The sequence below is a fragment of the Falco cherrug genome, chromosome 7, assembly GCF_023634085.1.
Source record: "Falco cherrug isolate bFalChe1 chromosome 7, bFalChe1.pri, whole genome shotgun sequence".
Taxonomy (NCBI): domain Eukaryota; kingdom Metazoa; phylum Chordata; class Aves; order Falconiformes; family Falconidae; genus Falco; species Falco cherrug.
The window spans coordinates 62,148,150-62,175,221 of NC_073703.1; the positions used below are offsets into that span (position 1 = coordinate 62,148,150).

General features: G+C 39.9%; 1 long non-coding RNA gene across 1 annotated transcript; it reads right to left on the bottom strand.

Annotated features, from left to right (window-relative positions):
• Nucleotides 1-14,299: 14,299 nt before the first annotated feature.
• Nucleotides 14,300-26,605, bottom strand: LOC114017247 (uncharacterized). The gene is made up of 2 exons (XR_003562181.2): nucleotides 22,155-26,605; nucleotides 14,300-15,837 (listed from the first exon to the last, which is right to left on the bottom strand). It is a non-coding gene; the product is annotated as an uncharacterized LOC114017247 (long non-coding RNA).
• Between the last annotated feature and the right edge of the window lie 467 nt (nucleotides 26,606-27,072).

Here is a 27,072-nt window from a genome sequence, read left to right on the forward strand (position 1 = left end):
ATACCTGTGCACTTAAATCATAGAGAAACTCAAGCAAATGTGGCTACTCCTGCTGGTTCTGTAGCCATCGGCATTGAAACTTGAATGTAGTGTGAGTAGATAGAAGAAAAGCAACATGAACTTCTTCCCTTTTTTCCCTATTCAGCCTCATCTTTGACTCTTTTTAAATTTCCTGAATTTTTAGGCACAAATTGTCATGTGGGTAAAGCACTTTACCTTTGTTAAGCAGCATGGAGATCTCAGAGGAGGTGAAGATAGCGCAGGGACCTGGAGGACCACAGTTAGACAAGCTGTTTGAAAAACTTAATTATAAGAATCAGGTGAAGCTGGCTTTTACGTTTGTAAGCTTTACTCTTTGTATGTCTGTCTTATTTCATGCTGGGTTTGAGTTGCAATAAAGAATGCTTTAGGAGACAGAAAATGGTTTTCTGTTAAATGGCTAAGTCAAAACATAAAATGCAAATACTGTGGTGTTGAAGGTACAGGTCTCTGGTTAACTTGGGTGGGCTTCTGTCAGTAATTAAAATCCTGGCTGATAAAAGTTTTGGACTGTGTGCTGTAGAAAACAGGAGAGTTCAGACATGGGAACATTTAAGGAAACCATGGCAACAAATGGCTCAGTAGCTCTCTACAGGTAAGAAATGCATGAAATGTATTCATAAGAGAATGAGGCTTAGGAAAAGAAAACTCTGCAGCCATAGGGAACCAGGGAAGTAGCTGATACCTGACAGACAAGACCAAGAGAAAAAAAGATCACATCCCCTTAGGGTATTTCCTAAGAAGACTTCACACGCCATCTCTTTCCCAGTCAGGGTTTATATCTGCAGTGTCTTGGGTGTGCTGTGAAAGCATGCGTACATTGCCGGTCAGAACATCAGAGCAAAGAGGCTACAGATTCAGTACCAATGCTCCAGCCTTCCCCAGATCCGTGGGACAAGAAGAGTCTTGGAGGAGAAGTTATGCTGGGATTTGTTGCACAAACATGTGATTCACCTTCCTGGAGAAAATGTCCATTCTGAAGGACGCCTACAATGATCCTCTGACCTTTAACTTGTTCCTTAGCTGTGCTTAAGGGAACTTTGTAGCTCGGCAGGCCTTACAATTTGTCAACAATGTTTTAAACCGGAATATTCATGGCTTCGTGGCATAGATTTCAGGTTGTCTGGTGTGAATTGGGTTTGGACTCCATTTCCTGTTTTGAGGAATATATTGTCGTCTTTGAGTACTTATCAGTGTGGATCCAGGGGCAATGTATGCTTTGTGTATGAGAAATCAGACTTCTGAATAGCAGGGTCTTTTGAGAGCATGTATATAATCCCTGACTTTCATGTGTCCATGTGAGGCTATAAAGAACACAGAACTCATAGCTCTTCCTCAGCACTTTTAAGATGCAACCCAATGGCTGCTCAGCTCATCCTTTTTGAGAACTTTAAAACCTGTAAAACCTTTTTACAAAGGTGTGAAGAGCTTTTTTGCTTTCCTTATTTGAAATGGATATTTTTTTGAAAGGTTATTATCTGACAGCCCTGGCCAATAGGATTCAGTGTTTTCCATCCATGATGGTTTCTATGCCAAGTTCTAAACCTTTGGGATTCATGTATAGGCATGGTCTGTCCTCCCTGGAGAAAGTCAGGCCCCAGAGAAGTGTTCAGCATGTTTGTCTTCTGTCTGAGAATTCAAAACTTTGGGTGTTCTTGGCCTAATATCCTTAACACTAGTTATCTCAGTATTTTTTAAATGTAATTCTAACAACTGCTGTGCTGGTAGTGTCAGATCAATACCCAACCTCATGACACTGAGGTCTCCATGAGGTAACCTCTGGTGGAAAATAAACATCGTTCCAAAAATCGTTGTGAGATTCTTCAGAAAGATGACTAAGAACATCATAATGCTCTGAAGCTAAAGACTCAGTGTCCTCTTTGTGACTTGCATGGAGACACATGCCAGGTGATGGGTGCAAAGGGAAGCTTGGTACCAATCCCAACCTCACGGTCCATACTGATAAACCAGCTATGGAGCAGAAGCCAAATAGATGATTTAACACCTTGTCCAACAGTGTCCTCCACAGTCAGTTGTGTCACTTTGTAAGCCCATACCTCATCAACCCCACTCAACTAATTGTTTTCAATTGTTTTCAAGTGAAAAATCTTCCCGCTTCTTTGTGGAAAGGAACCTCAAGGAATTTTCTGTGGATCCCACTGGAGTGATACTGGAGATGACCATTCTGGCTGCCAAGGATTCATAAGCATTATTATGCACAAAGGGTGTGATCCTACTCTAAGGTGCTACTCCAAGCACCTCCCTCCTTTGCGTGAGGCAGGTGAATTGTGTTTGTCAGGCATCTGCAGTGGGATCTACCCTGGCACGCACACAGAGAGGTCATTTATCCCATGGTGGTGCTTTGAGATGCTGCAGCCAGCCTGGACATCCACCCACATCACCATAAGTTTTGAAGGTTTCCAAGAACTTCCAGTACGACAACAGAGACGCTCCGAACGCATCACCCACCCCAGTGAACGCAAGCCCTGGGAAGAGCCCATCATCCTGCACACCTACAAGGCTGAGAGTGCAAAGAGTGCCTGCTACGGCTGGGTAACTCGCTGCTCTACTAATGCTTTACCCTAGCTGCCTCTGTGCTGCCTAACCAATGTTTAGGGACTGAAAAGAAGAACTGGAAGGTGTTCAGCAGTTGCAATGGTGCCAGCGGAGGCTGATAGCTGTTGTCACAGATGCTGCGTGTAGGTCAGAAGCATGGCCTGAAAACCACAGAAAATGCAGGTGAAGTGACTGCAAACTTGGGCAGAGGAAAACAAGCTTAAACAAGCTAAAGGCTGCAAAACCACGGGGAAAAGAAAACATTACTTCTTGACACTGGATTCTAATCTGAATAAAAACAGAGTTCAAGGCTTGCTACAAAGGATCAAAGAGATCAGATGACTAACTGGCAAGAATGAAAATGAGGATTAGAAGTGGCAGACGGGAACCTGAACTGGAAAGCAAACCAAAGCTTTCTGCAGCTGAAGAGGCTTGGCAAAAAGGATCAAACCATCACGGAGAATGAAAGCTGCAGGCACAATGAAGATGAAATAATGCCTGCAAAATCCCAGGTTGTGATAAAGGAGACTGATTGCCTAAAACCATACCTAAAGTGCCTGTCTCTGCGCTTGGCTCTTTTGTGGAGTATTTTTGATGAATTAAGGTTTGGTTAGTATATAGCATTGAAATTTCAATGGTGAACTAGATAATACATTTTCTTGGAATTTGAATAATTTAAAAGATGCATATGCTAAAAGCAATTCCATCTATTACAGATACAGCATCTCCAGGGGGGCTGGTGGTTTTGAGGGGATGGAAACTGGGCAGGAAGACTAAGTGGGCCTGAGGCACACCTTCACGAACAGGTTATGTGCCGCTCTCTTTTCACAGTCGGTATAATCCAGCCAGCCTAGCGTGGGGGGACTGCGTTCTTGTTGGCTCCATTAATTCAGTTCCTCATTAGCCAGTTGGTGCTGCTGAATCGGTACTCGCCCCTTAGCAGGGAGGCTGCTAAGGTATTTATCTTTGCAAGGATGTGTACGTATCCGATGGAGCCGGTCAGGGCGGGATGTGTACTTTGCCTGCTTTTGACAGCTCGGTGGTGCGCTGGGACTTGGGCTCTTTACAGCTCCTTTGCAAGTGCTGGTTGCTGCTTTGTCTTTCTGGTGTCATCCCCTCATGTTTTCTGGGATCTTGGGGGAAGCTTCCCCTGTTAGCCGGAGTCACAAATAAGCAGGAGAATGTGCCGTTACTGGGGACAGCAAGGAGGAAACTCACAGATCCCAGCACAGACTGGGAATCATGGAAACGCTCACAGTAACATCATGAGAAGGCTTGGGGACATCTCTGGTTGCACCAGTAGTAGCTGGACCGGCAGATACCTGTTTCCCTGCAGAAATAGCTTATCCTCAAATGCCATTGTAGTGATCTGAGGATCAGAAGTCATAACAGTTAGCCCATTACAAAGAGAAACAGGAGCTTCTGATGTTTCAGTCACACCTTTGACCCTTTCTGCAGGATTTTATAGCATTTCTGGTCCCAGCTGTGGTTACCTTGCACGGGTTCTCTTCTTCCTGGCATCATTCTTCATTTGGCATGCTGTGGTGGGGAAAGGTGAGCTCAGACTGCTGCTTCGCCACAGTTGCCTGCTGTTGATGGGACAGCCTTCTGAGGCTCGTTGCAGATAAGCAATTCAGAAAAAAACTTCTCTAAATTGTCCTGACAACTGAACTAGCTCCTTGCTTTTTAGCGTGTGAGAGATGTGGATGGATAACAAGGGTGACAGAAAATTACCTTTTTCCCATCGCTTGATCTGGTCCTGAGTACAGCTGGGCTGTAACTGTGCAATAGAACTGCCGTTGGGATTGATTGCAAGTTATTACATGATCTTTCTGTAAAAATATTACTGAGCTGAGCCAGGTGTATTTCAGCAGGGAGGGAGGGAATGGCAGAAAGAGGTACTGTTTCTAGGGGGGGGATCCTTTTTATATTTAAAGTGTCTCTAAATACAGTTGCAGAGGTTGGTCCATGAATTCTGCAGTCAGGTGCAAATGTAAACCAGTGTGAATAACAGAGTGAATGGAAATAAGTATTTTTTACAAGGTTTGTTGAAAACTTTTGCTTGAAACAATTCTTCAGTGTCAGGTAAGATAGTCAATGATAAAATTATGATTATTTTTTTCCTTTTCATAATATTGTGTGCTTTCCTTAAAAATGTTGAGATGGCAAAACCCAAACCAGGGATTTGAAGTGGTGCTTTTTTTGGTGACTTGAAGTTGTCACGGCTGGAGTTGAACAACACTTCAAAGTAACTAGAGAATTTTAGTTTTGGTTGGACCAACACCTTAACTTACTACTAAAAGTATGCATCCAGGAATTCCCACCTGGAAACTGTGTGTTGTCCATCTGCTTTTCTCTCTGAGTTGGATTCCCCTATCTGGCTGGCTTTTGTAGGGCACACATTAATTATCAAGACTGGGAGTGATGGGTGTTTCAGCTGGAAGGGAAACTGCCTTGTACTGAGCCCAGGAAGCCTCGTCCCCAGTGGTGAGTGGCAACATGAATCACAACATGAATTTGGCAACATTTCCAAATCTGAATTTTCTGAATTTGGCCAAAAGTATTTAACTAAAATTTCTCATACTTTTCCACTGAAACTGAAAAAATACTCCAGGGAAAGTGCAGTTACACAAGTTGCTTTTTTTCATCCCAGTATTCCAGTGGATCTTCCCTCCCCTCAGCCTCTATCCAGGATTTCTGTACTCCTTGCAGCTAAAGTGTCTGTCCCCTTCCACTGAAAAGCAGAGAAGCGTGGAAATGCTGCCAGATGGTTGTGCTGTGCCCTGCTCTAGCAGCACACTGCAGCTGCAATGTGCCGATTACCTGGGAGCTGTGGAACCAGCAAGTCCTGGGTCAGTGGGATGCTGCAGCTGGGACCAGCAGGTACCACTGACCCAGTGCAAGTTTCCACAACCTGAGAACAGCTCTCTGGTAGCACGGTTAAAAATTACATAGAACCATAGAGAAATTTTGAAGAATTTGGCTTATACTGTTGTATTACTCCATGACCAAAGTTGTGAGGTGCGTCTTTCTCCTTACTGATTGTTGCTTGGCCTGTTTTTGAGCCTGGCTGGCCTTGCTTTTTGTTCTGAACAGCAGCCCAACTTTGTGGCAGGATCAGTGCCTCCTCAGATCTGGGAACCTCCTTGTGTGAGAGCGCCTTTTTGACTTCCTCCAAACATCGGTGCAAGGGTGCGCTCTCCTGCTTGAGGTATCTTTGGCTGTGTCATCCCTTGATATTTTTCAGTGACTTCTTGAGTTTTTGATGTCACCTTTTGGGTTTTGTTTGATTTTTGTTATATCCCAGATAAAATATGTAGCGTGGGAAGGGCTAAACTTCCAGTTTACGTTGTGATATATGGAAAGAATGTCTGTGCTTTTCAGAATGTCTGATTATGTTCAGATAGTTGACTTATAAACTGAATAGTGGCAGGGCATGCAAAAGGAGGAGGAGAAGGAAGAAATGTTTGCAGGTAAGCAGAGCCATAGTCTTATATGTTTCATGATTTGAATAGAGACAATGTGGTCTGATAACCCTAAGACTGGGACATTGGTTTCTTTGTTTGTTTTTCCTGCAGTTCTAACAGTGACTAACTATGTGCCCTTGGGTAAATTACTTTCTGAATTTCTTTCCCTTTCTACTTTGCATTTGCTATTTGGTTTGCGGACTCGCCAGGGAAATGGAGACATATTTGTCCAGCACTGAACTCAATCGAACCTTGTTCTTAATTAGAGTGTTCAAATATGGATGTAATACAAGTAATAATAATAATTAATTAGGCATTTAATCATCATCAGTATTTACATAACATTGTCAGCATTTCATGTGATGTTCTATCCAAATATTTTGTGGGAGTTTTCCTATGTATTCTTATCTCAGTAGTGCTAGACATCTTCATAACGGAGAAACAATATTTAGGTTTTTATGGTTTTGAATCTTTCTCTCCCTCAACTAAAACGTAATATTCTTTCTGGCAGCTAATAACATTTTCCCAACCATTTAAAAAGACTCTCTTTTGTTGGGGGACATTGCACATGAGACCATAACTAAGCTGCCCCTCATGGCAGTTACTGTCCTCATGAAAGCTCTTCAAGTAACCTATAGGGTAGATTTCCACAAAGAATATATTGCAGGTGCTGGAATGCACAGATTTATCTAAATGTTCTTGGTATAGTTTGTTCAGCTGATTCTGTATAGCATGAACTTGATTATAACAAGCTGAGCATGGTGTTATTCCAAAAGATTAGCTAGCACATACTGTTCCTAATACTGGTGAAAAGAGTGTACAAAAGTGCCAGATCTCAGGCTGGTGGTCAAACTGGAAAATTATTCATGTGTATGACATTGCTTTGTGGCAGTTGAAAGAAAAAAAGACAAGATGGGAAGAAATAATGCCAGTACTGTAAATGACAAAGTCTCATGAAATGGCAAAGATATATATGGTGTATTGCTTGGGCAAAAGCAGTTTTGATTGTATCAATTTGACACTGATGGCCGTGTTAACTGCCTTGGCCTGAGGTCTATGTTACCACTGGATAGGATAGCAAACCAGAATCTGTTATTTCCAGCACAACATAGAAGAAACGTTGTCTTGGGCAGAAAAGCAACACGTTTAATTATTGCAATTTGAGTTTGAACCTGAAAACTGCCTAGCTGCCCAGCCACCAGAGCAGTGTGGCAGGAAAGCACACATAGGGAGCTACAAGGCTCTTTGCCCTCTCTCTGTGGCAAATTTACGTGTGGTCTGTAGGGAGTTCCCAACACCCTGGCACAGGATGAGTAGTCAAGGCCATCTTATCTGAAGGGCTGGAGCAAGGACTCATATTATAAATGCTGGTTGCAATGAGATTGCTGTGGCCTTCGAGCTGCCCTCTTCTGATGGAGGTGTCATTCTTAGCATACTGCCCTCCAGAAAACATGGTCAAAATATGCTGAGGCCTGGCTGGCGCTCTCATTTGGAGCTAACACAGGGTTTGTTAGCAAAGGCTAGATGGATATGTAGAAAAGACAAATATACATCTTAATTTGCATAATATCGAATCAGGGATTAATAAGATCACATCTGCTGTTTGCTCTGTGATAGCTGGCATATGATGTTTGCATTTCCTGTTTCATATGGTGGTTTGGGGGTTTGCTGGGAATGGTTATTTTCTATAAATTTGGTTCACTGGTCTTTATTACTCAGAAGGATAGTGAGACAGTGTCCCCTACCAGACCCATTAATCTGCTTCCACTCCTGCCACACATTTTTTCCTTCTCTGCAGACTAGAGCAATTTCCAGAATAAAACCCCCTGCACATTGGTTGTAGTTTTAACCACTGAATAGGAGTGATGTACATGATGAAGGGAGGAGAAAGAAGCTCTGTTTCCTCTCTCTTCTCCCTTTTTTCAGTGAGAAGCTGTTGAGAAAAAGGTCCGTACTGCTACAATCCCAGGCAGAGCTTCTCAAAGAATCTGGAAACATTGTAGTCAACAAAATACTGTCCCTCTCTCATTTTTCCAATGCTTGCCAGCAAGGCTTTGACAAACTTGGACAACAAAGTTTTTCTCTGCAAACCTAGGATTCACTTCTTGCAGGAGCATCAGACACCTTCTTGGAAATGTATGCACTCCCCGAGTGAATGAGGCACCCTGTGCTACTAGGTGGTCCTGCTTTATCACAACATTTAAGTTAAGAAAGTAATTTTGCTTCACTCCTTTAAGATAAGGAGTAAATAATACGAGATCTGCAATCACGGGAACAAATACAAAAGACAAGGGAACATAATTTTAGGTTTTTTGTTAAACGAGTTACTTTTTTTTTGCTGCTTCAGCCTCTCAGCTACCTTGAAAGACTGGCTCTTAGCTTCTCCATCCTACACCAGCAGGGTGCTAGGCGCTCCTAGGGCTACACCTTACCTCTATTTTCACTCTGCCAGGACATCTTTTCACTTTCCCTGCACTGGAATATCTGACTTCCAGAACGCCTCATAGTCACTAGCCAACATCACCAGTTATTGTGGTGGATTGACCTTTTGTCTTCCTCAAGTTTTCTCAAAGAAAGCTGCTATTGTGCTGCTTAATTTGAATGTCTTTCCTTGCCTGGCTGGCTTTTCTGGTTATAATTTCCTGCAAGCATTTGTGAAATTTCCTGAATTGTGTATCTTGAAAAATATCTTTTTTAGACTTACTTTGGTATAGGCTTCATTAGAAGATGAAACATGCTTCAAGCCACTGTGCCATGGATAAGAGGATATTTGGGCTAAGAAACAACTATGCACTGTTAATTAGGTGGGGATGAATCAGAGGTGTGTTCAGCAAGAGATCTCTATTCCGTATTCCACTTGGACAATGAACAGGTCTGTGGCATTGAAGGGGATGATTTCCAGCAAGCTTCTTTTTGGCAATCATGGCCAAGCTATTTGGCACACAGGTTCTCTCAATTCCAACTGAACAGAAAACACAGTAAGGCTCCTTTATGAAAGCAAACAATGAAATAAGACAAGCCTGTGCCCAAAGAAGAAAGTAATTAGAAATATTGCATAAAAACTATCTTTGAAAGACTAGGTGGTGGTTTTGCGGGGGTGGGGGGTGGGAGTGGATTAGCACTGTCTGGTAACACAGAGCAAGAGCAGTGGGTGGAACACAGCTTGTGGACGTTTGCTCTGGAAGCGGAAAGGTAAGAGCTGCAACAGGAGAGGCAGGAGCACTCGGAGCAGCATTGGCCTGAGAAGAAGCCAAGATCAAGCTTCTTTTGAGCTGCCTGGTGTTTGAAAATCCACGCTTGGAACTGGCCCAGATGAACTGTTTCTTGTCTGTTCCTGTTGCGCTTGGGGAAGCGGAATCATATGTACATTCTTTGTGTATAAAAAGGGTTGTAGCAAAGAAATACCTGACTTGTATCACAAGCCTTGCCACCTAACAGAAACAATTCAGCAAGTCCCAAACACTGTCTTACAACTAGAAGGGAAAACAAGAAATAGACGTAGGCAGGTATGGCTTTTCCATTAGAACTGTCTACTGCTGGAAAACACTGTTTCTAGTACATGAATAATTTTCATTAGAAATCCCTTCTTTGTCGATGTGTTTGCTTTAACTAAATGTTTTAATTAGGGTTGGTTTGATTCTAGGTAGAATGCTCTGTTTCAAGGTGGTTTGATAAAATATAAACCTCAATTTCCATGGCATGAATTGCCTCTAAGAGTAAATGTTCAAGTCCCCACCAGGTCTCTATTGCATCAGCTCCCTGGAGGACTACATCTCTCCTCAGCCTGTCTCCCTGTGAGTTGCATGGCTTTGGGTGCATGCATTCCTCCTGCTCCCTCCCTGTGCCCCGTGAGAAAAAAATCTTTGGAAAGTCTCATATATATTGTAAAATATATACAAACACTGCTCTTTTTGTGAGACTGAAATGCAATTTTTAGCTGATCCAGTTGTTGATCAAATATCAATCTTTTCTAAACAAGCATCTAACAGAATATGTTGCCATTATAAAAAAAACTGAATCCAGGCTGTTCCTATATCCCTCAGTTTTTATTTTTATAATTACTTCTTAAATTAACATTCATCATAGATATGGTGTTTTGTTCTATAAGGTTGTCAGTTGCTGCAAGCTACTGAATTAGTCTCACAATATTGATATCAATCTTGTCTGTAATGTCCCACAAATCAGCATCCTAATTCCAACATGAAGCTGCAAGCTCCCCCAAAGTGCACAATAAACGAAGTAGTGAGCTTGTTTGTTTATTCCTCTATTCGTGACATTTGGTTAAGTGGCCCAGAGAACAATGTATTAAAAGCAATTTAGGTTGAGCTGATGCCCTAGGAAATGCTTTTTAGGCATTTTTAATGGATTTTCAAGACAGTGGAAATATCTTCCTTCAATTAGAAATTTCAAAATTTTTGTCATTTCAAAGCAGATATTTATTAGAGTTTCAACTTTGGAGAAAAAAATAATCATTCAAGATGGGTTGCCCTGAGCTCAGAAAAAAATCTCCCTCTTCCTTCAGGATGGTTGTTTCAAGTTGCAGTCAAAGTACTTCAGTTCTAACCATCCCCACCTCTGGTCTTCCCAACGCATCGTGTATATTCTTCGCTGGTTTGTCTGTAAGCCCTTCAGGGAAGGAAGCATAATTTTTCCTTAGCATCTTCTGAGGCACGGTTAGAGTTCTGACAATGGTAATGGTAAGAACAGTGCCATTATTCATCCATCTCCTACCTTCTCCCCCTTCTCCTCAGGCATTTTGTGTCATTTGACTTCTCTTTTAACCATGCTGAGGGGAGACATCTGTAAGTTTAAAGCTGATGAAGAAGGTTGTAGAGGGAGTCAGTCACTGTTGTCCAGCATTAACAAAAGCTGAATGCCAGGGAAGCAAAGGGCTTGTCTTCTTCACACATAGGCACTGACACTCACTCCAGATGGCAGGGACAGTTGCCTGTAGTTAACAACAGAGTTTCAAGTCCTGATGGAAATTCCTAAAGATGTATTCATAGCAGAGATGTCTCAAAAACTGCTGAGGCTGAGGACAGAAACGTGCAACTCCCATCACCAGGACAGTGACCTAACCACTGAGAAACACGGGGCTCTCCTTTTCCCTTTGTTGGAAGCTGTCTGCTGTGCTGAAATACATGCAAAATTCTTGGCATCTGAGAAAGCAGCAGCAAGAAGCTTGAGAGGCAGACAGTAAGGGAAGAGGCCTTTTTTTTTTTTTTTTTTTTTTTGCTGCCATGCAAATTTTTTTATCTGGATTTTTGACCTCTAGACAGTCTGTCCATTTAGATGTGGCTGCTGTTCATTTAAACATAAAATAACACTGCAATGGCATAAGGAAATTCACAGTTCTGGGAAACACTTTCCCCCTATCCTGCATAGAGTTGTCTTCTGTATTAGCCTTTACTAGATCATTAAAATTGTTCAAGAAGGCATATTTTTGTGTAAAAGGAAGAACCACAGTGCTAAAAAAAAAAAAAAAAAAGTAAATCAGATCAAATCTGGTGCAAATTTTGGACCCCATAAAAACTGAGGGAGAAACTGAAATACCCCAGTATTTTCCAAGAAAGAATGTGACTTACCATTTTGAAATGGCTTTTGGATTTTGAAATTGGCACATTTTTAGAAATTCATTAAAAGGCATTGAATAGTCTGAAATATTAAAACAAAATTACTTGCCCATATGTTGCAACTTTGGATATCTTATTATACAACTTCTTTGCTCTTTGTCAAAAATATGTAATGTGTATTGAGACTTATTTCTTCTTCAGATCCAGATAAATTTTAAGCAATCCCCATTCACACAAAATCTTGTGTGCCCAAATCTGCCTCAAACACGTCTCACCTTTCTTCTGGGAACTTCAGCCAGGCAGAATTTTTTTCAGTGAACATTAGATTTGCTGAAAATGGAACATTAGTAATAGGAATAAATAAAAAAAATCTATAAAATTAGGTCAAGTTTGGTAATGAGTTTGGGCAAAAAGAAGGTGGAAAAGAAGTTGAAATTCTTTCAATATTTTCAGAAGTAAATAATTTGATGTCTCATTTTGAAACTGATTTTGAAGTCAGGCTGCTGAACCTGGAAGTGATTTTTTAAAATAGGCTAAAATAGGCAAGTTTTTGCAAACAGAAAAGTAACTAATTTCCCCTATCTTTCAGTTCGGCCATTGAACTGGACAAATAGAATTCATTTTGATGGTCCGAGTCCAGTTCTCCTGTCCCTGAAAGTGGCAGACAATCTCAGCAGGTATTTCTTACAGTCTGAAATGGCAAGCCTAATAATTTTAGGTGTATAATAATTATTCTTTCTGATATTCATCCCTCTAAACTCAATAGTAAGGCTTTACCTACACGGTGCTCAGCCTCTGCCGCCTTCACCAAACTGGCAGGAGCTTACTCAGAGCAGGTGATGTCTCGTTTTCCCTGCTCTCCAGCACCCAGGTGGGCATCATCCTGCCTGGGCCAAGGGTCTCCTTCCTTACCTTGGTACCTGCCTTCTGCTGTAGCCTAGGACTCCTTAATTTTCCCCAACCATTGGCTTTGGTTAATTGTTTTCTCCGCCTCCTTTCTTTAAAATAAAGCTGAAGCTGGTTCTTTAAGTGCTTCCAGCTATTACAAAAACATCTCCAGAACTATCTCTGTGATGTAGTGTAAGCAGTTGCTCTGAGGAAGCAGGTAAAGTTAAATTAGATCTTTTGTTTCAATCAGGTTAAAGATTTTGTTGTTTTGATGGGTTTAATATTCTCAGCAGCTGATTTAAAAGCTGTAAGCAATTAATAACTGGTTCTACTAAAACCTCTTGTATGCCTGCTAATGTTAAGTTCCTATTTCAGTTTGAGGTGAAAAGAACTTTGTGATGAAGTCCAGTTTTTATGCCGTTTAATGTAAGGTGGGCTTTGCTAGGGGTGATACATTTTACTAATGACACTGCCAGTCACTCCTTATGATCTGGAGTGATTTGTTTGTTCTAGAATGAGTAGACATGACAAGTATCTCCTTTTTTCCTGGTGGTTAACCTAAGACTTTGGTCTGAGAAAAATCCACTTAGAAGTAACAGTCAGGCTATCTTTATCCATTGCATCAGAGGAGATCCCAGACGTGATCATTTGGGAACAATTGTAAACGGCAGTAGAACTGGAAATGATTTGGAGGAATCCTTGCAGAAAAAGAAGCAGGCTCCGTTCTGAGAGGTGTTAATGGGAGCATCAGGTCACGGACCTGAGGGGTAGTTACTCCTGCTGAGTACTTTGTCCAGCTTTGGACATGGTGCTTCCAGAACAAAGCAAGTCACGGGACAGAGAGGCCACAGCAATGATGAAGAAGTCATATTTGCTAAACTGTTCGGAAAGCATGATGTGTCTGCATCAGTTTATGCTAAATGAAGGGAAACAGAAAAGGGAACAAGACAGTTCTTTCGGTGTGTCACAGGCGGTTATGAAGAGGATGACGATCAGTTATTTTTGATGTCTGCTACAGAGAGGACAAGGAATTTCAGGGTTTTCTTCAGATCGGTCACTGATAATCTCTGCATAAACCCACAAGGCTGAAGCATAGCTAGAACAATAACTGCCGTTGATTTACCTGCTTTTTCAGCTTCTGGTACTGTGTTAATCATATTACTTCATAGTCTTACTGTTTAATCTTCCTCACTTTCGTAACAACCTGTCCTATTCATAATTTCATTATTTGCATTGTTATTCATAATCTGAATATATTTCCTCACTCAGGAGATGTTGGAAAGTTTGATTAGACTCACCCAGATAGCTGGCAGCTGTGTCATCCTTCTCATTTTAGGGTGTTACTCATGGAGCTACTAAAAACGGCCACTACCACCGCATGGCGGACAGTGGTTTGTACCACCTGGACCAGAGCATCGTGGCACCACCATTCCCACTCCCTGAGCTCAGGTGGACGAAGGTGGGTGCTGGGCACCCTGCTGTGCAGAGCACAGGTGTTCAAGATGTACAGAGGACCCGTGACGTTCAGCAGGGTTCTTGGTTACACAGGGAGCGCTCAGTATCAGCCGCTGAGCAGGGGTAAAAATTGCGGGTTTTAAGTTTGGCACTTGGAGTTTGCCTGAGTTTTGAATGATGCTCTGGGTTCTGTCATAAGCTTAGTCCTACGTGTTGAGCAGTGAGAGATTTGATAAGGAAAAGGCTGTAATAAAATCACAGATTATGCTTTTGGGGACATCTCTGTGATGAGGTTATGAGCATTTATACCAAGAGTAAGATTTTATGTACTTTTTTATTTTATTAGAGGATCAGTCATATTTAACATTTTACAGAGTAACTTCCACACGATAATTCCATGCATTATGTCCATCTTAATTAAAATGAAAAAAAAAGGGGAAATTCTATTCACAAAATGAATATGAGAAAATTGAATTACAACTGATACTCTACCTGATTTTTTTATTTTTTTTTTAAAGATTATTAATTCCATTGACCAGGCTGAATATAGGCTGTACAAATAATACTGAACATTAAAGAACTCTGTTAAAAAGCCTAACATTTTTACAGAAAACACTGGAAACATGATGCACGGCATCACACACACACACACCGGCACAAAATTACTCCATTGCTGTCAATGAAAATCTTGTCATTCACTTCAGCGAAGCCAGGTTTTACCTGCCATTTCACCTCACATTATCTTATAATATGAAAATAAGTTTCTACTACCTAAATAACTAGAGAATTAGAGTACAAGATAATCCGCTCTGTAAAATGGCAGGCTTTTGTTCAAAATATCTACATTCATTGGTTTTATCTGCCTTATCATCTCTTTTTCCTCTCTGATGAATGCAAACTGTTTGGGTAATTTGCTTTGACCAGATCTGTGTCTGTGAGATCTTAAGTGGGAAAACTATTTGCATACTTAAGAATCCTGAGAACAGAGAGTGGCATTATAGTTTGGGATTTGGCTGGGGGGGGTTTATCCCCTGTGCTGGGCCAAGAGAGACACTTTACATTTATATGTAGCAATTACCATTCCTAATTTTTGTAATTAAACTGCCTTGTGAAAATGTAGCATGTAAAATGGAGGCTGCCAGGCTAAGCTTCCTTGCTGTTTGCCTCCTACATTTTTAATGTACCAGCCCGTAAAAGTTTGGGTATCTGTTTCTCCTTTCTCTCCTCTTCTGACTTTTTGGAAAGAATCTTCTCTCAAAAAATGTGGTCTCTGTAGAAATGGTAGTTCACTGAAACTGATATGCAGAAATGCAAACGGGTTGCTTCCACTAGTTTTTCTAAATTAGTTCTAGAAGTTAAGTGTCTCACACATGTACACACCAACACACACACACACACCCCCCAACAGAATGGAAATTGCAGCTGCTACCTTTCATCATTTGTTGATTGAAAATGTCAGGACCACTAAAGAAGACTGTGAAAGAAGTTACTGGCAAAAAATAAATCTACACAAAAATCCATGCCATAACAGAACTTGCTGAACCGGCCAGATATGTGAGTATGTTTGACAAAATGCAGAAATTGGCTTGCAGGCAGGACCTTCATTCCAATGGCAAGAGTGATGTGCTGAATAAAGGTCACCACTGTGGCTGCATCAATACAGAGAAGTCCAAGGAAAGTGACCACCCTCCTTTTGCCTGTGAAAAGATTTATTAAAAAAACAAAACAAAAACCACCCAAAAAAACCACAAAAAAAATGTGCTATTAGGAAATTTTTTTCATTTCTATTTATTTATCCAAGTCAAATTCAGATGCTAGAACAGCAGCAATGTTACGTGGGAGTATTGTCTTCGCAAAACCTGCAAAGCAGAGAGTAATAAAATCAGACTGGAAGTGGCAGGATGTTTTTACTGATAATACTCATGCACATTTCATTGTCCTTTTTGGCCCCAGTGGATGACAAAATGTAAAACCTATCATTAAAAATATAGGTTTATTGGGGTTTTTTTATATTAAACAAATGTTATGGCTGCTGCTGCCAACTGAAACAGATACATTAGCTTCCACTAACAGGTTCCCACTTTTTAACAGGACCGCAGTCATCTTTAAAGTGTATGGGAATAAAACTCACATTTCTTTGTCTCCCATGGTTGTGTTTCAGGTTCTTTACAAACAAAGATAGTTAAATAATGCTTTGAACTTGTGTTATTACTCTTACTCGGGAGTGAGACACTGTACTTCTAGGGATTCTGCATTAGGATGTTTCAAATTGATTGCCAAATTTTTACATTCTAGCCTATAATTACATTTAATTAGAAACTCAGGTAGCATTTCTGTGATGTATAATATTTTATAATTACTTCCCATTATCAGTTACATAGCATGTGTAACTCCTTATGTAGATTTATGATGTTGATAATTTTGCAGATATTAATTTTACAGTCCTTTGATTTTGTGAATTTCAGTAAAAATGCCATATTCCGCATAAATTTTCAGGAGCATTAATTTTTTCATGTTGCTCAGACTCACAGGAAAGAATTTGCCTGCTGGTCCTATAAAACAGAGCTGGCTGTACCAGTGAGAAAACAAGATCTTGTGTCCAGATGCTTTATAATTTATATCTGGTTTTTAAACTATTGAAAAAGTGCAGCCTGTGGGCAGAGAAATCTCATTACTTACAATCTGCACTTCAAGAGAATTTAAAGTTGTACAAATGGATTTTAAGTTTGATAAGAAAATTGATTGGAGATTGTACATTGTGAATACATTAGGTTTATAAAGACAAAACATGCATGAAGTGCAATTACTGCTAGTGTTGCTATATTAGTATGAATGTTAATAGCATGTTTGTTTTTGAAATGGGTTATGCATTCTGGTAAATGTCTGCTTGAATCTAGTCATCTGTGTATCACTTGTCTAAGTACTCTCATTTAAGATGCCATATCCCTTCTTGTAGCAATAAAGGGGTAAAGCAACATTAATATTAAATAATTAGAAAAACAAAAGGGGAATGATTAAACATATTTACATAATTGAAATAACACTGAGTCGCAGTGGGAAATCGGGACAATGTTGTCTCCTTTCAAAGTAATTCATAATTCAGATTTTTAATTATGGCATATTCATTCATTTAAAGATGATTCTGGATGAGAGGGCCACTAATGAAATACAATCATTAGCATCTAAACAAAGTAATTTAGAAAGTCTCCTTTCGGGGAAAAGATTTCTAGAACATCATCAATCACACAAGATATGCAAAAACAAGCAATTAAACCACACACAAGAACTACAACAACCTTATATATTAGTAATGTACACATGAAAACATAACTGATTACAATGATTAGAGTAGGGTAGTGTGGTTAATTTGTATGTTATGTAGCAATTTCATGGAAGAATGTACTAGGACAGGCACATCACACAACAAATTAATGCTATGTCATTGATATATGTTTTAAATATATTAACATCGTTGCAGTCCATGCCAAGTTATCAGTAAAAAATAGAGCGATGAGAATCTGGAACCTTGTTCTTCAAAGGTGCATAACTCGCCTTGTATGAACCCCTGGGCTATGCTTTTGTTTTGGGGTTTTATTTGTTTGTTTCTTTTTTTTTTTCTTTTATTTGTATTGAATTTGATTTTGTTAAATTGGCAAAATACAGCCTTAGGAAGATATTTCATGAGAGAAGCAGGTGCTGCATTAGTTTCTCATTAATTACTCAAATCCTGCTTTGGGTTTATAGCAACAAAGTGCTCATAGACTTAAATGGGTCAGTGATTTACAGGGTCTTTCCGTGTGCACAATTACAATTCATTAAACACGTGGCAGCATTAAATGGCCGGAGTCATTCTGCACAACTTTTAATGTGTGTGCGCAGTGTCCTGTTCAAAGGACACAAAATAAGGCTGGGTTTAAATACCTTCCTCTTTGGGTTAAATTATAACCTGGGTGGAACCCCCTACCATTTCCCCCTCTCGTGTAAAGAAAAGGCAGAAGCAGCAGTGCGTGCGGGGAGCATCCCGCCGTGGTGAGGCAGGCGCGGCTGGTGTAGCTGTGCTGCCTTTGATAGCCACCAGGCTGAGAAGCCAAAATATGTTCTATTGGGTACTCAAAGGATAAAAATACTGGTTAATTTTCAACAGTGCTCCTTCATTTGACTTTACAATTTATAGCAGTGAACATTAATGCAAGAATAGCTTGGTCGAGGAGGAGTTTAAAATTAGAGCACCTCTTCTCATTAGCCCCAGCAGCCTGACCCAGGGTGAACTGAGAAGTAATTTGCTGCCAGATCCTCATTTTGCTTCTGTTATCACTCCTTGTAAATGAAGCGCAGCAATTTATTGTAGCACCTCAAGGAGTCAAGAACATAATGTGTAAAACACATACAAAAAAAATCTTTCTTCACATTCATTAACACCCAGCACATAGAGGCTGTTCACTTTTCACTCTAATGAAGGAGGGGGATCTTAAATCTAAAGCTTTCCAGCCTGTGAAGAAGGCCTCTTCAGGTCATTAGACAGAAGCCGAGTTGGACTGAAGAAAGGTCATTGACAAAAAAGGGAGAATGGCAATATGATGAAAAATAGAAAATGGATAAAAGAAGAGACTTTAGAAAGCTCGGAGAATGGAAAGTACATTTTTGGCATCAGTGATCAACCCTTCTTGTCTCTATGTTCATTTTCTGTTGTCAGTGAAGAAAAGAATATCTGGCTTTTTATTTAGCTGGGAATTGCTCTCGTGTTTGGTCAATTCTCATTTCATCACCCTTGATCTGACCTTGCAGGAAGCATTCACAGGCTTATTTTTAAGGCAGCTTTGTCTGCTGGCTATAAATTCAGCTCTTCATTTTGCTCTTTTTTATTAAAAACATGCAGTCTACTAGATTTTAATGTATTCTGATTATGTAACTGACCATTTCCCCTCCGGGAGATCTTTTGTCTCGCTAGTCTTGATTAACACTTTGGGTTTACAGCTGTATATTAACACCACATTCAGGAATATTAGGAAGCTCCTATATGCAAATTAACTTGTATTGGTAATAGAAATAGAGGAACTTAAAGAGGAGTTAGGAGCAGTCCTTGAACACGTGCTGAATGCAGAACATAACGTGTACTTAGGGGTGGAGAGTGCCTAAACCAAGAGGCATAGAAACTGATAGAAAAAGCCCTTTTGTTTTATTTACCCAGTCTCTAATGGCAGAAGGGTTGAATTCTGCAGTGCTGTCACAATTAAGTGATTTCTTTTTCCCCACAGTTGCATATAACTTGCACTGGTATAACCAGCTTTTGACATGTCCATGTATTGTGAGGATAAAGATACAGCAAAGTTAGTCTTTTTGTGTATGTTACTATTTTTGTCATTATAGACAGAGAGTATTCTTTTTCTCATAATACGGTTTCTTATGTTTGCCCACATCCCATTGCTGGATCTTCCCTTTGTACAAGCTAATCTCATAAATTAGAGTGTATATATTTTACAGTAAATGCTTTCCCATTTAGTTAACAGCATGAGACCATTATCTTGTGACAAAACTCTGTTCCAGTGAAGTCTCTTCATTAAATAAGTAATCATCCTTTACATACAATGGAAACTGGAATTATTAGTATATAAATCTACAATGTTGAAAAGCCGCCATTTGACAACATGACCTCCATCAAATTATGCCTTATTTTCCTAATCCTTCTGGAAACTAGTATGCAGTTACACCCTTTGGACAGTCTTAGACCAAAAAAAACCCCAACACAAATAAGCTGTATTCAGCGTATCAAAGAGAAGGTAGATTGTTTTGGAACTCCCACAAAGGTTTGCTTTTATTCTTCTATAAGAAGCACCCTCGTGAATTATGCATGTAAATAATGCTGCAAACTGCTTTATTTGCTGCTGAGCTGGAACAGCAGGTTGCCCAAAACTAATTCTTCACTGCACCCCCAGTTCTGTCAGCTTTGTTGGTCAGCTGCTGGCTTGCTAGAAGGTTGCGGTGTTGTTTTTAAGCCAGGTAGCTTGGCAGATAGAGGTTAGGGAAGGGTCTGGTGGGTGGTCAGGCAGGCAGAGCCTCTGGATTGCCAGCACTGAAAACCATCTTGAGGTGAAGAAGGCACAAAACCCCCCAAATCCGTTGATTAGCAGGTAGAACAATTTGTCTGCTTCTTTACGCTGTTAGTTTCACCTTACTGCTGATTATCGAGCAGAGTAGAACTAAAGGGGGTAGACATGGTGTCTTCCAAAAGCCTTGCACGTGGAGCAGATTTAAAGAGCATGGTGTAGCTCACACTGCTACTTCTCCTGTGCATCCCCCAGGTCTGTGAGCATTTCAGCACAGCTGTCTGTGGGCAGAAGCACCCTGGCCAAGGCTTTCAACAAAATTATGTCCATGCACAGGTATTTGGTGGGGTCAAATGGAGTGCTCCCTGGGGTACCAGTTGGGGTGTTTTTTCTTTGACGGTATTTTCCATGGAATATATATATATATTGTGTCTTTTTCAAACAGTGCTGCAATTATAGTTTTCTCTGGAAAACCTGTTACATCCCTTTGCTTGTCTGGGATTCAGCTGAACACATTGCCCTTTTGCTGAGGCCAAAGGAACATGCCCTCCAGGGCACCAGAGGACAGAGCTCAGCAGGCTGGAGGGAAGAGAGAGGACATTACCTCTATTCTATCTAAACGTCCAGAACAGCCAGCTTTAACTGGGAAATCATTGTTCCAAATGCTGTTTTTATGGCTCTGGATGTTTATATCACATCCTGTAAGGAGATAATGGTAGCACAACAGCAGCAGTACTGATATTTGTTCAGTGGTGCAACAGTACATTTACAAGATCATACGGCATAGAGCCATTACAGACCTTCCCAGGGGTTTGTAGAGTGAATTTAGAGCTGGGATATTTAGTGAAATACCTGCACATCCAGTCCCTCATGCTGGCTAACATTTAGTTTGAAAGAAAGTGAGGCTTTCCTCCATGACGGGAGGTCCCGTTTGCCCCATGGGTACTGGGGGATGGAGGAAAGAGGTCACACTGCATCTTCACACCAGGAGCCTGAAAGCATCACAAATTAATCTTTCACTCTGAAGGAAAATGTTTGTGTCTGGTGTAAATAGCATGACAAGTTAAGAGTCTAAGTTATTAAAAGCACCTCCAAACTAAAAATATTTCCCCCCCTGCTAAAAGGTACAAAAGTGAGTTGAGGTTATTCAGAGAACAGTACATAGCTACCATCTGTGTTTATCAATAGGCTTTTTTAAAATACCCAGCAAACGATCTGATCTGAGAGACCTTTAAAGAGATATAACATTTATTCATAACTCAGTAGGGCGAGGCTGCAGCATTCTTTTACCTGATCTCCGAACCCTGTTGTTTTACTTCCTTCAGCTACTTCCTACTTTCCTAAGAAACGGTAGTTACACCTCATGTAACTCGTAGCTGGGATTGTATATACCTCATTTCTATAGGTACAGGTGGACTGTAGCACCTCAGTCAGTAATTAATAATGTTGAATCGGGAACAGCAACATGTCACAGAATATTCACTTATTGAGCAGTACCTTAAACCCAAGCTAACAAAATGTTTGAGGAAAGAATGACTGACTAGTTTCAAAGTCCTGAAACCTTTGTTCAACAGGCCTCCAAACGAAAGATTTTTGCTTTTTTAAAAAACAATGCTCAAGAAAATGTCCCAAAACTTTGCTTGGAAAATTACTTGGTGATGTTTTGCTCTTTCCTTTCCTGTCTTTTTATTTGAAATTGGTGAAGAAAAAGGAAAAAGGGAGTTGGAAGGAAAAAAAAAAAAAAAAAAGACAAAACTTACCAACCACAGCCTCTATTTCTTCATAGTCCATATATATAAAAAGACAACATTTCCAAGGGCCAAATTATTTTCATGTGACAGTCTCAGTCTTTTTAAAGTCCAAAATACTTGTTACTGAAAACTGCCAGTGAAGTCCTGGAGACAGATCTTCCTTTTATCATCAGATCATCTGGGAGGACTGAGTGGTTGCAGGTATAAAAGCAATTATTTTGACAGTGTGTATTCTAACCATGTGTATGTATGTGCATGAAAACATGTATATACTTGTTTGAATTTCCTTGAACGATCCTTTCTCATCCTTGCCTCCATTCAAACCTCCTCTTCCTCCATCCTCTTTTCATGCAGCTCTGGTTTCCTATGTTTTTAACTCACCTTGAGGTTTAAAACAGTGAAGGCTGCCTTCTTTTTTTTACCGGAGAGCAGGATACAAAGAGCTTTTATGCTGATTGTCACCCCGTGTGGTAGGGAAGGAAGAGTGAACTGGGAGAGGTGAGCCAACCAAGGCACAGAATGGGGAAAAGGTCCAGCTCCTGCCCTCTGTAATTCACAGACTATTTTAGACACTAAAATTGTGACAGCTTGCTCTTGTGATAAAGATGTTAACAAGAAGAGAAAATGACATTAATTTAATCTATTCTTACAGGTCATGCTGAAATGAGACTGTGATGATACAAAATTATAATAATAAATATGGTAGTAATTTCACAATTCTTTATAGATACTGTTCACAATCCTTTCAGATGCAAATGTCCTATCCCGTCCTTCATGACAGTGATTTTTGGTGGCATCTAGACTCTAATTCAGCATGTTCTAATAGTTGATTCTGTAATTACTTTATATGGCAAGAACAATGTAAAATACTATCCCAGATTAGGAACTTGAGATGGCTTTACTTTTATTACTTGTCCCCCTGGGTCTCCAGGAACATTTCCAATTCAGACATTTTCCACGTTTTCAGAATTAAATTAGATCATCAGCATTCTTAGCAAACAGTATGTTAATAACCAGAGCCAAACAGTGTACAAAACACAAAGTACTATAAAAAAAAAAATTAAAAGATATTTTTGTATGAACGAAAGTGGTGACTTTGATTTGTTGGTATTTTTAGTAGCCAGACAAACCTGACACATTAATTCCCAAACCATGAAAAGTTTGTGGGCAAGTGATTATTTAAATCTGAAATGGATATAGTTATTTAAAATTCAGCATTTTTATAAGTTACTCGTTCAGTCAGAGAAATACCATCTCTTCTAAAGAGTAAGTCAAAGAGTGGTATTAAAATTATTGGGAAAAAAATTATAATCTAAAATTCTAGTTCTAATCTAATTCCAGAAATAAGAATTATGTCATCACAGTTTCTCTCCTTTTTCACATTAGTTTATCCCAGGATGATTTCTGCTAAGCAGTGGTTTTGGTTTACACTGGGCATGGCAGCATCTCTACTGAACAAAAGATGCTGAGCTGCACCTTGCAGGCAGGAGGAGCGTTAGTCTCGCTGGCGAGGAGCCCTGACAGTGTAACTTCAGCTGCAGCATCCCAGACGTGTTCTGTTGAGTTTACACCTTCTGTGTAATCTGGTAGATACAGAGGGTGGAGCCCAGCCTCTGCATTCTGGTTAATAGCCTCAATTACAGGTGGGAAAGCATACGGTATGTAAATCAGTACATACTAGATGCGCTATAATTGCAAGGTCAGTGTGGACAATGTTCTGCTGAAGTGCTGCTTTAAGTGAATAATTTCAATGATGAAAGTGTATTTTTTCATCTTTGAGAGCTAATGTACTGAACTGGTCTTTCAGAAACATTGCTCCACTTGCACTGTAATGTTAGACAGCAGAGAAATTTTAACAGCCAGATTTCCCCAGCTTCAGCGCTAAGCATGGATCTCAGTAGGTGACGTGACATGTAGCTACCTATAATGGTCCTAGGATTTGAAATACAGTGCTCTTAAACTTATTGTGGGGAGTCGTAGGAAAGGACGCTGGAGAGCTTTGACAGTTGTGAGCAAAGACAGCAAGGGAATAGTGTCTGTCCACCTGGGATACCGCAAGCATTGTAGAAAAGAGCTGAAGCACAGCACAGTCACTGTGCCCTGGCGTGTGTTCTTCCTGCAAGAGCAAAGTTTCAGGATGCCTATATGGATTTAGAAAAAGATAACTATGCTTTCCCATAAACAATGTTAAGTTGATTTGGACTATTACTGTAAGTTATACATAATGCATTCAATTTTGTTTTCAGCTAATCTCAGGATTTACTTCAGTTAACAACTTCCACTGACTTTTATTGAGTAACATCTCTTCTGGTATATTCAGGCAGAAATTGTCAAGATACTGAATTTAAAATGCTTTTAAACAAGGTTTACAGGAGAGTTGCAGAAAGGTCCCTTGCTCTTCTTTGAAGCACCAATTATTCCCATAAAACAATTAAGCATCAATTTGTTCTATCATATAAGTGTAAAAAAGGTGATTCAGTTGAAGAGTTGCTTACAGACTTGTATGCAGAAGTACTAACAATTTTAGCAGGATTACTCATGGGGAAGAAATACATATAATAACAAAGAACAGTAGCAGTCAAGAGTCATGACACAAAAAGAAAATCTGGCAAGATCATAACAAAAGCATAAACAGAGGACATTAACTGTATCTAAATAAAGCTGTGACCACGTGGCACATTTGAGAGCAACACATTTCATTATCTCCAGCTATCTGTCTTTTCCATCATTGCAATTTGTGGTGTGAAGACTCTGAGATAACTATTTAAATGAATTTACTGTATTTTCATACCTCTGATTTATTAAGGTATGTTTAATTAAGCTGATGATTACCCAATAGGTTCTGCTGAACACTGCAGTTAATCTTTTACTTAAGTTAATTTTGCATCCTGTTCCACGTAGATTATTTCTGATTTATTATGAAATTCAACAAAATAAGCATCTGGGTAACAAGCATGCAAGGACCTAATTTACTACACCTAAGTACCATTATTCATTATTACTCTCATTATAGTGCAAAAGACTTGAGTTACCCTTTCAAGTAACATCATTTGTAACTAGATGGGGAAGGTTAGGAAGAAATACAACTTATTTCTCTATTCAAACCAATGGTAGCAGGAACCATTCCTGGAGGGGAAGCAAAAAATGTGACCTGGGGTGGTTACCTTTCTTTCTCTCCCATCTCCATTTGTTCTTTGCTTTAGTGTAATGACTTTTGCCGATGCTCACCTGGCTGAGGGAGAAGAACAAACCCTGTAGGAAGCTCTATCAGACCTTGTGGTGTAGCTGCTGTTGAGAACGTGTTATGTGCGCTGTGATGAACATCATGGAACTAAATGAATTAGTTTCAGTTATAAAAAGTCTGTGGAAAGTTTCTGCTTTTACTGGAAATGTTGGGGGGGAGGAGGATTTTTAAAATATTATTTATTTTCTTTAAGTAAAGCACTCTTTGTTTTAATGCAAGACAAAATTTTTGAGATAAAGAAGAAACCCTTCTTTAATCAAAAGAGAAGAAATTGCTTTGTGTTTCAACTGTTTGGTCAGGAAATGAGCATATTACGCACTGTGTTTACAAACAAGAGCAGTGACATTGACAAAAGATAAAGCTAATTGAGCAAGAAGATTTTTTTACCCTATGGCGCAAGCAGTGCAAACAGCCACCCCCTTGAAAACATCCTGCTGGCATCGATATTCCCATCTGCCTGACGGAAAGACCCACTCTCTTCCCAGCTCAAGGAAGATGATGTTCTCTTTTAAACCCACACACCATTTTTTGTGCTAAATGCTTAAATGACAGTCATTTATGCAAAATAAAATCTATTTTCATGATCTGTTGTACATCACCAGAATCACTGGAAGAGACAGGGAGCAATCCAGAGACACTGGTGGCCATCGAGCAGACACATCATAGCTGCACAGACACAAAGGATGTGCCCACGGCTGGGAGAAAAATGTATGAAAGTAGCCCCTTGCACACTCTTACTGCATTACAGAGAGGAATACACCTGGGTGCTCATTTTATTAATGCATTTGGATGAATAAATTTCAAAAGATGTCTGTTCCCTTGTTGATACCAGCCTTCTCCAGACAGGAGAAAATAATTGTCTAAAATAACACCCAGTATTAGAACAAGAGTAAAACACATTCACCACATAAATTAAATAATTGTAATCAAAGAGTGAAGTTATCAGACTAAGAGGATTTCAGTGAATAGATGAATTCTGTGTATAACATAATCAAATTGTCAACATTGTTTAGTCCTACTTTTATTCATTTCCTAGATTTTCTGATTAATTTAAATCATGGTTAATTGAGTAGTGAAACATTTAGAAAAGTTCAGCTAAAAGAACAATTTGCTAGAGACAACTTGCACTTGTTCTTGTTAATACATGGTTCACTAGATCCAATATATTGGTGAAAACTCTGATAGACTGTTAGAAGAAAGCCGGTATTTTTGACTGAGCAATGCTGAAATTGTGAAGCTACTTTAAAGGTCTCAGCAACACCTAGTCCCAAAGCCCAAATAAGACTCGCTAAGTTATACAAGGAATAGAAACCTGGGGAATACCCAAGGGCTAGGAGAAAGAGGTACCTCGTTTATAAAACGCCTTTCCTTGCGATAATTTTATTTGCTGATATTGCTGAGTGACAGCGTGGAAAAGCCAGTAGTGAAGAAAAGTTTATTGTGTTCTCCTTGCCGTCAGCTTTTGTCTTCTCCAAGTTCAGCAATCGCATTTGGGGCCAGGGAATCTATTCATGTTCAATTAGGCTCAGCCCAGACTCGGGAAAAGAACCGATTCTTGCAGGCGGGGAAAGCGGCCAGTCGTGGTGGGGAGGGCAGCAACAAATATTGCAAAATGAGACAAAGAACATCTGTTTGTGCAGGGTGGGCAGGCACGTGTGCCCAGAAAGCTGCTGGCATCTGCGCAGCAGTTGTAAATGGACCCTGCAGTTCAGCAGGTTGATTAAGTTAACTCTTTGCTGGAAATATTGTTCTTGGTCATTAATCGTGATCTTACTTCTTGTCCAGTCTTTTTTTTTTTCTTTTTTTTTTTTTGTGAGAACTTAATCAGGCTTAAAGAATAGCCTTTCCACCTTTGCAGCTGCTTTTGCTTTATCTTACTATATATTCACAGACTGGTCTTAAGAATGCCGGCTATAAAGCGGACAGTATGAGACAATGTATTTAACCCGGCATTCTGATAAACTATACCATCAAAAAAAATATAATCCTTTGAAATGGAAGCTGATGAGGCGAAAATGGACAATCTAAATAACATCGCTCCAAATGGTAGAGGTG